The following is a 12712-nucleotide window of genomic DNA, read 5'->3' as shown; positions in this document are numbered from 1 at the left end:
ACTGTATATTCCGTATTCCACACCGCCGCATCCAGTACTCTGTGCTGTATATTCCCTATTCTATACCACCACATGCAGTACTCTGTGTTGTATATTTCCTATTCCACACTGCCACATCCATTACTCTGTGCTGTATATTTGCTATTCCACACCGCCACATCCAGTACTCTGTGCTGTATATTCCCTATTCCACACCGCCACATCCAGTACTCTGTAATGTATATTCCGTATTCCACACCGCTGCATCCAGTACTCTGTGCTGTATATTCCCTATTCTATACCACCACATGCAGTACTCTGTGTTGTATATTTCCTATTCCACACTGCCACACCCATTACTCTGTGCTGTATATTTGCTATTCCACACCGCCACATCCAGTACTCTGTGCTGTATATTCCCTTTTTAACACCGCAACATCCAGTACTTTGTGCTGTAAATTCCCTATTCCACACTGCCACATCCAGTACTCTGTGCTATATATTCTGTATTCCACACCGCAACATCCAGTATTCTGTTCTGTATAGTCCCTATTTCACACCGCCACATCCAGTACTCTGTGCTATATATTCCCCGTTCCACACCCCCTCCTTCTGTGCATTTTCTTGTACATTCCCTATTTACCACCACCTTATTTTGTGCACTGTGCTCCCCTATTCCACACTGCTTCAGTGCTTTATATCCCATATTCTTCACCCCCTTATTCTGTTCATTGTGCTATACAATTTTATTATTACATCACCTCAAAATGATACTTGACTCCTTATTCTCTAAAATAATTGGGGTGTTGGGGTGTTGAAGTGGAGAAAGGGTGGAGACAAGAGTAGCATTGAGGATGAGTACCTGTACCTATTCTCTGACAAAAAAAAGCCTAGATATAATGAATCTATCATGCAAATATAAAATGCAAACAAAAAACAAAGTGAGGTGGGACTTTGAGTGTGTCTCGTGGGGTTGAACTCTACACTCCCTCACATATCATGTTAATATACATGTACCTGGAAGTATAATTACAGTATTATATGGAAGAAATACATAGTATATACAAGATGAGTACTGTTTCAGGTCAGAACTCACTTGCCCATTCCTGGCAGCTATGTAGCAAAAATAATCATGGATGACAGCATCTCAGCATACTATTGTGACTTGTTTATTAAATCCATAAAATTAGGCACAGCAGGAAACAAGATCACTTATGAGTTTTACTCCCACAGACACCTAACCATAAAAATAGTTGCAATAATATGCTAGAGTGCAGTCATCCATTACTATTTTTGCTATGTTGCATGTGAATATTGTCAATTAATAATTTTTATGACAGATACAATTATTTCATTTAGGCCTCTTTCACTGGGATTTTAATGCCAGCGGCTGCAAGAATAAAGCAGACTCCTACAACTGGATGCACAGGTGGATGCAGAGAGTTCTGGCATTTCAGCCTGTACAAACAAATGATAGGCTGATGGTGGCCACAGCTATCCCTGTGCATTCCAGTGTATACAAGTTGGTTGCACTGGGGCGATCATCTGTCCCTAACTGTAGGTAAACACTCCATGTGTGATTACATCACACCATCCAAGGACAGCCATGGCTTTTGTCAGCCTGTCATTGCTTTACACAGGCTGAGGGGCTGCAACTATTTGCATCTACCCGTGAATCCAGCAGCAGGAATTCACTAGATTCTTGCCACAGCTGACAAAATCTCATGTGAATGATCCCTTAAAGTACAACTAAATGCAAAGCTTGTTTTTTAAGTGTTGGATACAGTCGGGAGGGATTAGAACACTTGTCAGGTTTTCATAGCTGCCTGTGCCCCCATTAGGGAGATTCACCCTCCTATCTGTCCTGCTTACCATTATCGTTAAAAGTGAAAGTAAGAGAATTCTTCCAAATAGCCACACTAGTTCTGATAACCTGGGGATCCCCAAGGGATTCAATTAATGGAGGAATTTTCTATCACTTCCGGTGTTGGCTATGGGACAGGAAGTGAAGGGAAATCTCCCCAATGGGACACAGATGGCAAAAATAAACTGACAGGGGGTTATGACCCTCCATTACTCTATCCAAAATGAAAAAAAGTTTTGCCTTTAGTTCTACTTTAAGATCTACTGTATGTCAGGCAAATACTGTCTATCATCTATGACTAACACAAGACCACATACAATTTGAACACTGTGATCTGGTTTGGACATGTTTCATAGAAATATTTTCTTCTACAGCTAAGAATACAGACAAAGATAAGAAGTCTGGGAAACTGCATTGTCCCACTGTGTGATGGTACATAGGAAATGAGTAAGCTAAAGAGGAATTTATGACTATGGGTATGAATTTTCTGAATAAATGTTGGTTCCACTGATTACTTATCATCTACAACCTGAAAACCCAATAGCCATCATGATGAGAATCTTCCGAAAGTGTTTAATCTGCTGTGATGGAAACATAGTATTATTACTATTAGGTGGACATTGTGTTAGGAGGGTGGGAGGCACACAGGACACGTCTTGTAAAGGTCAGTGGATTTACTAAAAACACAAGAGGCAAATTAGAGTTCTGCTCAGTTTGCATACCCTGGCAGAAATTGTGACATTTTGGAATTGATACTGAAAAGCTTTTCTCAGATGCACACCTAACCAATTGTCCCCTGTATACCTGTTTCCTCACAACCATTACAGTCACCCTCTTATTCTATCCTATGCTCCCTCACTCACATCTTTAATCTCTCCCTCTCTACTGGCACCTTCAACTCCCGTCTAAAGCATTCACAGATCCCTCCCATAGGTAAAAAGCCCTCAATGGACCCCACCAACCTGAACAACTGAAGAACCATCTCATTACTCCCATTCACCTCTAAACTTTTAGAACGCTTAGTCTACAACTGTCTGAGCACCTACCTCATTGAAAAGAACCTTCTTGACCCCTTACAGTCTGGCTTTTACTTGCAGCACCTCACAGAAACTGCCCTGCTAAAACTCACTAACCAGACCCAGAAAAAAAAAAGCTCCGCCATCAACTAAGACATACTGGCAAATGCGTGGCTTGCTGTTTGACAGTTCTTATATAGGTAAGGGTGGTGCCACCTGGCGACGTCACCTGGTGGCACCGTCCCCTTGTGCCATCACCGACCCAGCATGCATCAGTGGAGCGCTGTTTTTTTTCCAGGTCAGCGGTGGCAGAATCTGGAAGCGGCGGCGGCATGATTGACGATGGATCTACATGGGGGGGCATTGTTTTGTTTTTTTAATATAAAGGAATGGTCAAAAACTATCTCTGTGTTTTTATTACTTTTTGACACTTTTTCGGGTAGGCCACACTCATTCACAAAGGGGGGGCCAGGATCTGGGTTCCGTTAAGCCCCCCACCCACAGACCGCCACAACCACACCCCAGGGTTGTGGGGAAGAGGCCAAAGCATCCCCCCATGTGTTGAGGGCATGTGGCTTGGTATGGTTCAGGAGGGGGGTGCTCGCTCGCTGCCCCCCCTTTTTTGACCTGCCAGGCTGCATGCTCGGATAAGGGTCTACTATGGATATTGAGGGGGACCCCACACCATTTTTTATAAAATTTTGCCACTGGGTTCCCCTTAAAATCCATACCAGACCCAAGGGTTTTTTTCTCACTTTTTTATTGCCGGCAATGATATTTTGTTTATTCAGCTGTCAGTTTGGAAGCCCATTGACAGCTGATGGCTTGCCGCTCTCCTTAACAACCAGCTATTCAGTGTGCCTTTAGAAAGCACACTGCAGCGCACAGTGCATTGCAGGGCGTTCTGCGGGTCGAACACCCGCCGAATGCCCTGAAAATTCGGGTGTTCGCCAAACAGGCGTTTTGCTCGGCCCGAACCGTTCACCCAACTCTACGCCAGAGTACTAGATGTAATCCTAGTCTCTGACCTGTCTTTTCAGTCCCAAATCCAATCGTTGTCAAAAGCTTGTAGACGTCACCTCTGTAACATCTCTAAAGTTCTCCCCTTTTTTAATTATCACAACAAACACAGCTACTCATTCACTCCTTTTTTATCTCTCGCCTTGACTGTTGCAACTCCCTTCTCATAGGCCTACTTCTCCATAGGCTATCCCCCCCTTCAGTCTATCATGAATTCTGCTGCCAGACTCATCTACCTTACCAACTGCTCAGTGTCTGCCATCCCTCTCCTCCAACACCTACACCACTGGCTTCCGATCACCCAGTGAATTAAATTCAAATTACTAACAACAACATACAAAGCCATTCACAACTCTGCCCTGAGCTACATCACCAATCTTGTCTCCAAATATCACACAAACTGTCCTCTCCACTCCTCTTAAGGCCTCCTGCTTTCAAGCTCCCTTGTCTCCTCCTCCTATGCTCGTCTCCAGGACTTCTCCAGAGCCTCTCACATCCTCTGGAACTCTCTACTTCAATCTGTCCAGGTGTCTCCTACTCTGGCTGCTTTTAGGAGGCCCCTGAAAAATCTTCCCTTCATGGAAGCCCATCATGCCTCCAACTAATCTTCTATCACTTCCATCAGCTCATCCCCCACAGTTACAAACCTCTGTACCACTGTCCCACCCTATTAGATTGTGAGCTCTTATGAGCAGGGCCCTCTTAACCCTCTTGTATTTTATTTTATTTTATTCTAACTGTACTGTCTCTCTTTTATATTGTAAAGCGCTGCATAACCTTTTGGCGCTATACAAATCCTGTATTATAATAATAATATTAATAATAAAATATGACTGATTATGCCAAAACTTTTATTTAAGCATAGTGATAATATGAAGCTTTTTACTATCAAATAGTTGTTTAGCTTATTTTTAAATCATAATGATAACAGAAATCACCCAAATGGTCCTGATAAAAAGTTTGCATACCCTGGAATGTTTGGCTTTGGTACAGACACAGAAGGTGACACACACACAGTTTAAATGGCCATTAAAGGTTAATTTCCCACATCTGTGGCTTTTTAAATTGCAATTAGTGTCTGTGTATAAATAGTCAATGAGTTTGTTAGCTCTCATGCAGATGCACTGAGCAGGCTAGCCATGGGGAGCAGAAAAGAACTGTCAAAAGACCTCCCTAATAAGGTGATTGAAATTTAAGATAGAAAAGGATATAAAAAAAATATTCAAAGCATTGAATATGCCAGTCAGTACTGTTCAATCATTCATTAAGAAGAGAAAAATTCGGGGATCTCTTGATACCAATCCAAGGTCAGGACTTGAACAAAAATTAGCTGCATGGTCAAGTTGCCAGATAGAAGCCTTTACTGTGCCAATGCCACAAAAAGAGCCCAAGCTACTCACAGCTTCTGGCACACAGTAATCTGGAGTGACAAGACCAAAATAGAGCTTTATAGTCCAAACCATAAACACTATGTTTGGCGAGGGGTCAACAAGGCCTAAAGTGACAAGAAAACCATCCTCACTGTGAAGCATGGTGGCTGCTTACTGATGTGTGAGCTCTAAAGGCACGTAGAATCTTGTGAAAATTGATGGCAAGATGAATGCGGCATGATATTAGAAAATACTGGCAGATCATTTGCATTCTTCTGCACAAAAGCTGCGCATGGGATGCTCTTGGACTTTCCACCATGACAATGGCCCTAAGCACAAGGCCAAATTGACCCTCCAGTGGTTACAGCGAAAAATGTGAAGGTTCTAGAGTGGGTATAACAGTCTCCTGACCTTAATATCATTGAGCCACTCTGGGGATATCTCAAATATGTGGTTCATGCAAGACGACCAAGGACTTTGCATGACCTGGAGGCATTTTTTTTATCACTTAAAGACATTGAGAATCTTCATATAAATAAATGATGTGTATATTCACTTCAATTATCTAATCATGTGAAAAGCAAATTCCTGTTTAGTTTTTCATCCGCACATGGCTGGATAATTTAAGTGAATAGCCACACAGTATTGTATGAAGATTCTTAAAATATTTATATACAATTGTGCTCATAAGTTTGCATACCCTGGCAGAATTTATGATTTCTTGGCCATTTTTCTGAGAATATAAATGATAACACAAAAACGTTTCTTTCACTTATGGTTAGTGTTTGGCTGAAGCCATTTATTATCAGTCAACTGTGTTTACTCTTTTAAAATCTAAATCACAACAGAAACTACCCAAATTACCCTGATCAAAAGTTTACATTCCCTAGTGATTTTGGCTTGATAACATGCACACAAGTTGACAAAAAGGGGTTTGAATGGCTATTAAAGATAACCATCCTCACCTGTGATCTGTTTGCTTGTAATTCATGTATGTGTATAAAAGGTCAATGAGTTTCTGGACTCCTGACAGACCCTTGCATCTTTCAGCCCGGGTTCACACCACAACGGGCTGCGGATCGCACAGGAGCGCTGTGCGTCCCTGTTCCACGTTTCAGGGACGAATCAGGACCGATTCAATGCCTGAATTCGGCCCTGAAACGCAGCCAAAGATGCACAGCGTTTTTGTGCAGTGCTCTCCGCAGCCGCCCCGGAGATATGTGAACCGGCTCCATAGGGAGCCAGTCACATTCTCCTGCTATGCGAATTAGATGTGCGGAAACGCACATCTAATTCGCATAGGTGTGAACCCGGGCTAATGCAGTGCTGCACTGACGTTTCTGGATTTTGAGGCATGGGGAAAGCAAAAGAATGGTCAAAGGATCTGCGGTAAAAGCTAGTTGAACTGTATAAAACAGAAAAGGGATATAAAAAGATATCCAAGGAATTGAGAATCAGCAGTGTTCAAACTCTAAACATGAAGTTTGCATTGATACATGTCCCCTGGAGCAGGACCCAGGTCCCCAAACACTTTTTATGAAAATAACTTGCATATTAACCCTTAAAATTAGCACTTTTGATTTTTCACGTTTGTTTCTCATAGACTTTTTATGAAAATAACTTGCATATTAACCCTTAAAATTAGCACTTTTGATTTTTCACATTCGTGTCCCATAGACTTTAACAGTGTTCGCGTGTTCGAACAAATTTTTTGCCTGTTCGCATGTTCTGCTGTGAACCGAACCGGGGGTTATCCCTACTCATCACTCCAAATTACTTTGTGCCAGAGGGTTTGAGGCTTGTCTCTGTGCTGTTTGGCGTATTGTAAGCGGGATACTTTGTGACATTTGCGTAGTAATGGCTTTCTTCTGGCGACTCGACCATGCAGCCCATCTTTCGTCAAGTGCCTGCTTATTGTGCATCTTGAAACTGCCACACCACATGTTTTCAGAGAGTCCTGTATTTCACCTAAAGTTATTTGTGGTATTTTCTTTGCATCCCGAACAGTTTTCCTGGCAGTTGTGGCTGAAATTTTAGTTGGTCTACCTGACCGTAGTTTGGTTTCAACAGAACCCCTGTTGAACCCCTTAACCGGGTGACCCCGCCCCCTCTGACGCCCCCCCGGGAAAGCCATGGGGAAGTCCCTGTGCGTTAGAGATGGCGGGGTCACCTGGGAATTTCACTGTGTGGCCCCGCCCTCAGTTAAATAAGAACTGTCAAAGCGAAGACGCGTCATACGGCGGGTGCCTCCCATGGAGGCGGGTCAGTCACGGCTTTGTTTTTTTTGCTTTATTTTTCGGTCCGTCGGCAGGGCAAGAGAAGAAGATGAATGGACTTTGTGGGACATTTTTATTTTTTTATTTTTTAATAAAGGACTTTTCCCAAGCTGTGTCTTGTCTTTTGTACCATTTTGACACTTTTTTTGTGAAATGGTAGGGGTACATTTGTACCCCGTTACCATTTCACACAGGGGGGAAGCTGGGATCTGGGGGTCCCCTTGTTAAAGGAGGCTTACAGATTCTGATAAGCCCCTCAACCACAGACCTCCACAACCACCAGGCAAGAGTTGTGGGGATGAGGCCCTTGTCCCCATCAACATGGGGACAAGGTGCTTTGGGGGGCTACCATGTTGAGGGCATGTTGCCTGGTAGGTTCAGAAGGGGGGGCGCTTTCTCATCCCCCTTCTCTTCCTGTGGCCTGCCAGGTTGTGTGCTCGGATAAGGGTCTGGTATGGATTTTTGGGGGGAATTTTTTTTAATTTTGGCACGGGGTTCCCCTTAAAATCCATAAAAGACCTGAAAGGCCTGGTATGGAATTTGGGGGGACCCCCCATTCAATTTTTAAAAAAAAATTGGTTTGGGGTTCCCCTTAATATTCATAACAGACCCAAAGGGCCTAGTAATGGACTGGGGGGATCCCATGCCGTTTTTTTCAATGACTTTTATCTGTATTGCCGAGACCCGACAATTCACTATAGCCGCTATTACTTTTAAATTACTTTTTTTCCTTTAGGTACGAAAATTAAAGGAATATTTCACTTTTATTGTTTTTTTTTGCATTGATACATGTCCCCTGGGGCAGGACCCGGGTCCCCAAACACTTAGCACTTTTGATTTCTCCCATAGACAATTCATTATAGCCGCAAGTAGTTTTAAATGACTTTTTTCCTTTAGAAATGTCATTTTGTGCAGGGACTGTTCTAAACACGGGAAAAATGCGCCACTTTACAGGCATACTATAGACACTGAAATTTAAAGGAATATTTCAATTTTATTGTTTCACTTTAAGCATTATTAAAATCACTGCTCCCGAAAAAACGTCCGTTTTTTAAAAAATTCTTTGCATTCATACATGTCCCCTGGGGCAGGACCCAGGTCCCCAAACACTTTTTATGACAATAACTTGCATATTAACCCTTAAAATTAGCACTTTTGATTTCTCCCATAGACAAATAATTATAGCCGCAAGTAATTTTAAATAACTTTTTTTCCTTTATTTTTTTTCTCTTCTTTCTTCTTCCCTTCTTCTATTCTCTCTTTCTCTACACTCATTCCCCAATATTGCCTTTAAGTGTCTATCTTCAATAAACCAATGTATTATATTTTTACTCAATTACGCTCGATATATGGTACTCACATAGTATATATTCTTTGCCTAATCGGCTAGTACGCTGACTCTATGTATCTACCTAGAGGCAATTACGGAATCTTCCTAACTGATACGGTATGTGAGTACTGTCTTTCTTTTTCTATGCTAATGTTAAAATGGAAATGTTTTCTATTTTGAGTTATAATTATATCTCTGTTATATATTTTTCTCTAATAAAAATTTATTAAACAAAAAAAAAACAAAACTTTTTTTCCTTTAGAAATGTCATTTTGTGCAGGGACTGTTCTAAACACAGGAAAAATGCGCCACTTTACAGGCATACTATAGACACCGAAATTAAAGGAATATTTCACTTTTATTGTTTCACTTTAAAAATTATTAAAATCACTGCTCCCGAAAAAACTGCCATTTTAAAAAAATTTTTTTGCATTCATACATGTCCCCTGGGGCAGGACCCAGGTCCCCAAACACTTTTTATGACAATAACTTGCATATTAACCTTTAAAATGAGCACTTTTGATTTCTCCCATAGAATTTTAAAGGGTGTTCCGCGGCTTTTGAATTTGCCGCGAACACCCCAAATTGTTCACTATTCGGCGAACACCCGATGTTTAAGTCGAACTTACGTTCAACGCGAACATTGGGCTCATCCCTAGTGATGAGACCAAAATTGAGCTTTATGGCCACAATTATAAACACTACATTTGGAGAGGAGTCAGGAAGGCCTATGATGTAAGGTACACCATTCCTACTGTGAAACACGGAGGTGGATTGCTGATGTTTCGGGGATGTGTGAGCTACAAAGTCACAGGACATTTGGTCAAAATTGATGGCAAGGTGAATGCAGTATGTTATCAAAAAATACTGGAGAAACATTTGCATTCATAAGCCAGAAAGCTGCGCATGGGATGTACTTGGACATTCCAATATGGCAATGATCCAAAACACAAGGCCAAGTCAACCTGTCATTGGCTACATCAGAATAAAGTGAAGGTTCTCGAGTGGCCATCTCAATCTCCTGACCTCAGTATCATTGAGCCACTCTGGGAAGATCTCAAATGTGCAGTTCATGCAAGACAGCCCAAGAATTTAGAGGAACTGGAGACTTTTTGCCAAGAGGAATGGGCAGCTTTACCATCAGAAAAGATAAAGAGCCTCATCCACAAATACCACAAAAGACTTCGAGCTGTCATTGATGCTAAAGGGGGCAATACACAGTATTAAGAACTGGGGTGTGATAGACTCACCCGGGACAGAGGCTTTTGGAGGGGACTGAATGCTAGCCTCTTTCCTACCGATTATGGGCCCTGGGTTTTAAAGGAGCTACAAGCATTTAGGAAGATATTCTGTTATATAATGCAAAAGGACATTTTTAAGGAGGCCATGTTGGTCTCTGACAGTGTGGGGCTCATATAGCAGATGTATGTGAAAGGAATGCTGATTAATGAGATCTGGAAAGCCCTGGGTCTCCTGTTGTCTACTAGTGTGGCTTCTAATGGTCTTTTACCCAATGTTATTTGTGCTAATTAACTTTGCTATTGTGTGAAGGAGTTCTGTGTTGATATTTATGATAATGTGTGTGTGCTAGGAGATGACAAGGCTAGGACCTGAAAGGTCATATCTCTAAGTCACCTAGTCTGGTTAAATGATTAGTTAAATTAGCTCATGTTAATTAGGTTTCTGGTCACAGGTTGTATTGTCATCCTGGTGTATATATTTGTGTGTTTCTCAAATAAAGCAGTTCTTATTCTAGTTCACTCCAAGACTGGTGTTGTCAGGTTTTTGGGGTAACGATAGCCAGATCCATTGGTCTCGTGTTCCAGAACTTAGAAAGCGATATACTGACTCAAGCACTCAAGCGTAGTGTGGGACATTCCGTCACATGGGGTATGTAAACTTTTGATCAGGGTCATTTGGGTACTTTCTGTTGTTTTTCTTTTTTTAAATGTGAGTTCTCAGCTGCATAAGGAGCTTAGAAAGCTGGGGATGGAGACTGCATGTAGGCATGTCAGCAGACGACAGAGAAACAGCACTGATCTTTCCAGTGATTAGCTGTGCAGGGGAACGTGTCAGCACAAGTGTTATCATTGGATTACAAGTAGGCTGTGCTCTCAGCACAGCCAGAAAACAGACCATGTTGGGATGGATGTACTACCATGCCTAGCATGGTTAATATTAAATTGTAAAGCAGGAGGGCTAGCAAGATCACCATTTTTTTTACATAAAGGAAGCAATGCAAAGAGAACAGGATACTTTTAAACACAAGTATATTGTAACACAGACACATATTAGGAATATGAAATCTTTATAACACTTTAATGTCAGCCCAAATGATTTACTGAGGGGGAAATGTGGAAAGCCTATGACCCCAAGTTTTCCATTCTGCAGAGATTATTCTAATGCCCCGTACACACGGTCGGATTTTCCGATGGAAAATGTCCGATCGGAGCGTGTTGTCGGAAATTCCGACCGTGTGTGGGCGCCATCGGACATTTTCCATCGGATTTTCCGACACACAAAGTTGGACAGCAGGAGATAAAATTTTCCGACAACAAAATCCGATCGCGTCAATTCCGACTGTGTGTGGCCTGTTCCGACGCACAAAGTGCCACGCATGCTCAGAAGAAATTCCGAGACGGGACAGCTCGTTCTGGTAAACTTAGCGTTCGCAATGGATACAGCACTTTCGTCACGCTGCAATGTTAAAAATGGTTTAATACAGCGCACTCTCTTCTTCTTTATAATGTGACAAGAATTAAGTAGTTTTGATGCTCATATTCACACACACTTCTCACAAACTTATTTCGTTACTATTTATCTGGATTCCCTCAATATATTTTGATTTCTCACATCTGACAACATTTTTTTTATATTTTATTTTTTTTTTTTTTGGCTTTAATGTTGATTCTTTTTTTGTGTTTCTCTTTTTTTTTTTTTTTTGGTGATTTTGATTTGTACTCCCGAAAATGTTTGTGTGTGTTTTTTGTGACAAGTTACCACAACACCATTGATATGTTGTTCTATTTAATCTGTAGGAGATTGTTTGGTGTTGTTGTCCCTTGTTAATTTCACATTGTACTTTAGAAATGTACCTGAATTGTCACCAACAAACTGTCCTTTTTGGATGAAAACACCCACAGAAGAGTAGAATTTACCTAAAAAATTTTATTAAGGGGTCACAACTAAACAAAGAGGGAGGCAACGCTGGAGAAACTGCAGAAGTGGGTGAAGCCTTGGACCCCCAGGGCAGACATCAATTATTTAAAAGCAAAATTGGTGGCCTGAGGAGTCCATATCTAAGGGAGGGCAGTGTGGTCCAGAAGTCCCAGAGATCCGGAAAGCAGCAGATGACATCTGTGTCCCCAGGCTGTGGTCATACGAGAGACTGCACCTTCTGTCAGATCAGACTGAACCCAGGGTCATCACTCTTTGGTCTTCCTTCCACGCTTCCTTCCAGGCTGTGGCTGTGGTGGTGGAGTTGTGGCAGCAGGAGGAGGAGGAGGAGGAGGAGGATCGTCGATCTCAATGACATCCGTCTTGGGTGTTAGTTCCCCACTCACCCCCTTACGTAGGACTTTATAAATAAGGTCCTCAGAGAGCCTGCGTTGGCCCTCCTGCATGCCCAGCAATTTGGTGGCAGCCATGCAGGCAAAGGCCTCTTCAGGACTGGGGAAGGCTCGGAGGGACGCAGAAGCCTCCTGGATCAGCCTGTATGCTGAATCCTGCACAGGACTGGGAGTCATCTTCCTGGCTCGTTTATGTGGCAGGCGGAGGGGAGGAACCTGAGACTCAGTCAGGCTGCGACTGGTCCCAGGCTTCTCTTGGCTGCCACTTAGCCCCGCCTCCTCCTGGCT

Source organism: Aquarana catesbeiana, linkage group LG06, assembly GCF_042186555.1.
Source record: "Aquarana catesbeiana isolate 2022-GZ linkage group LG06, ASM4218655v1, whole genome shotgun sequence".
Taxonomy (NCBI): Eukaryota; Metazoa; Chordata; class Amphibia; order Anura; family Ranidae; genus Aquarana; species Aquarana catesbeiana.
This window is presented reverse-complemented; position numbering follows the sequence as displayed.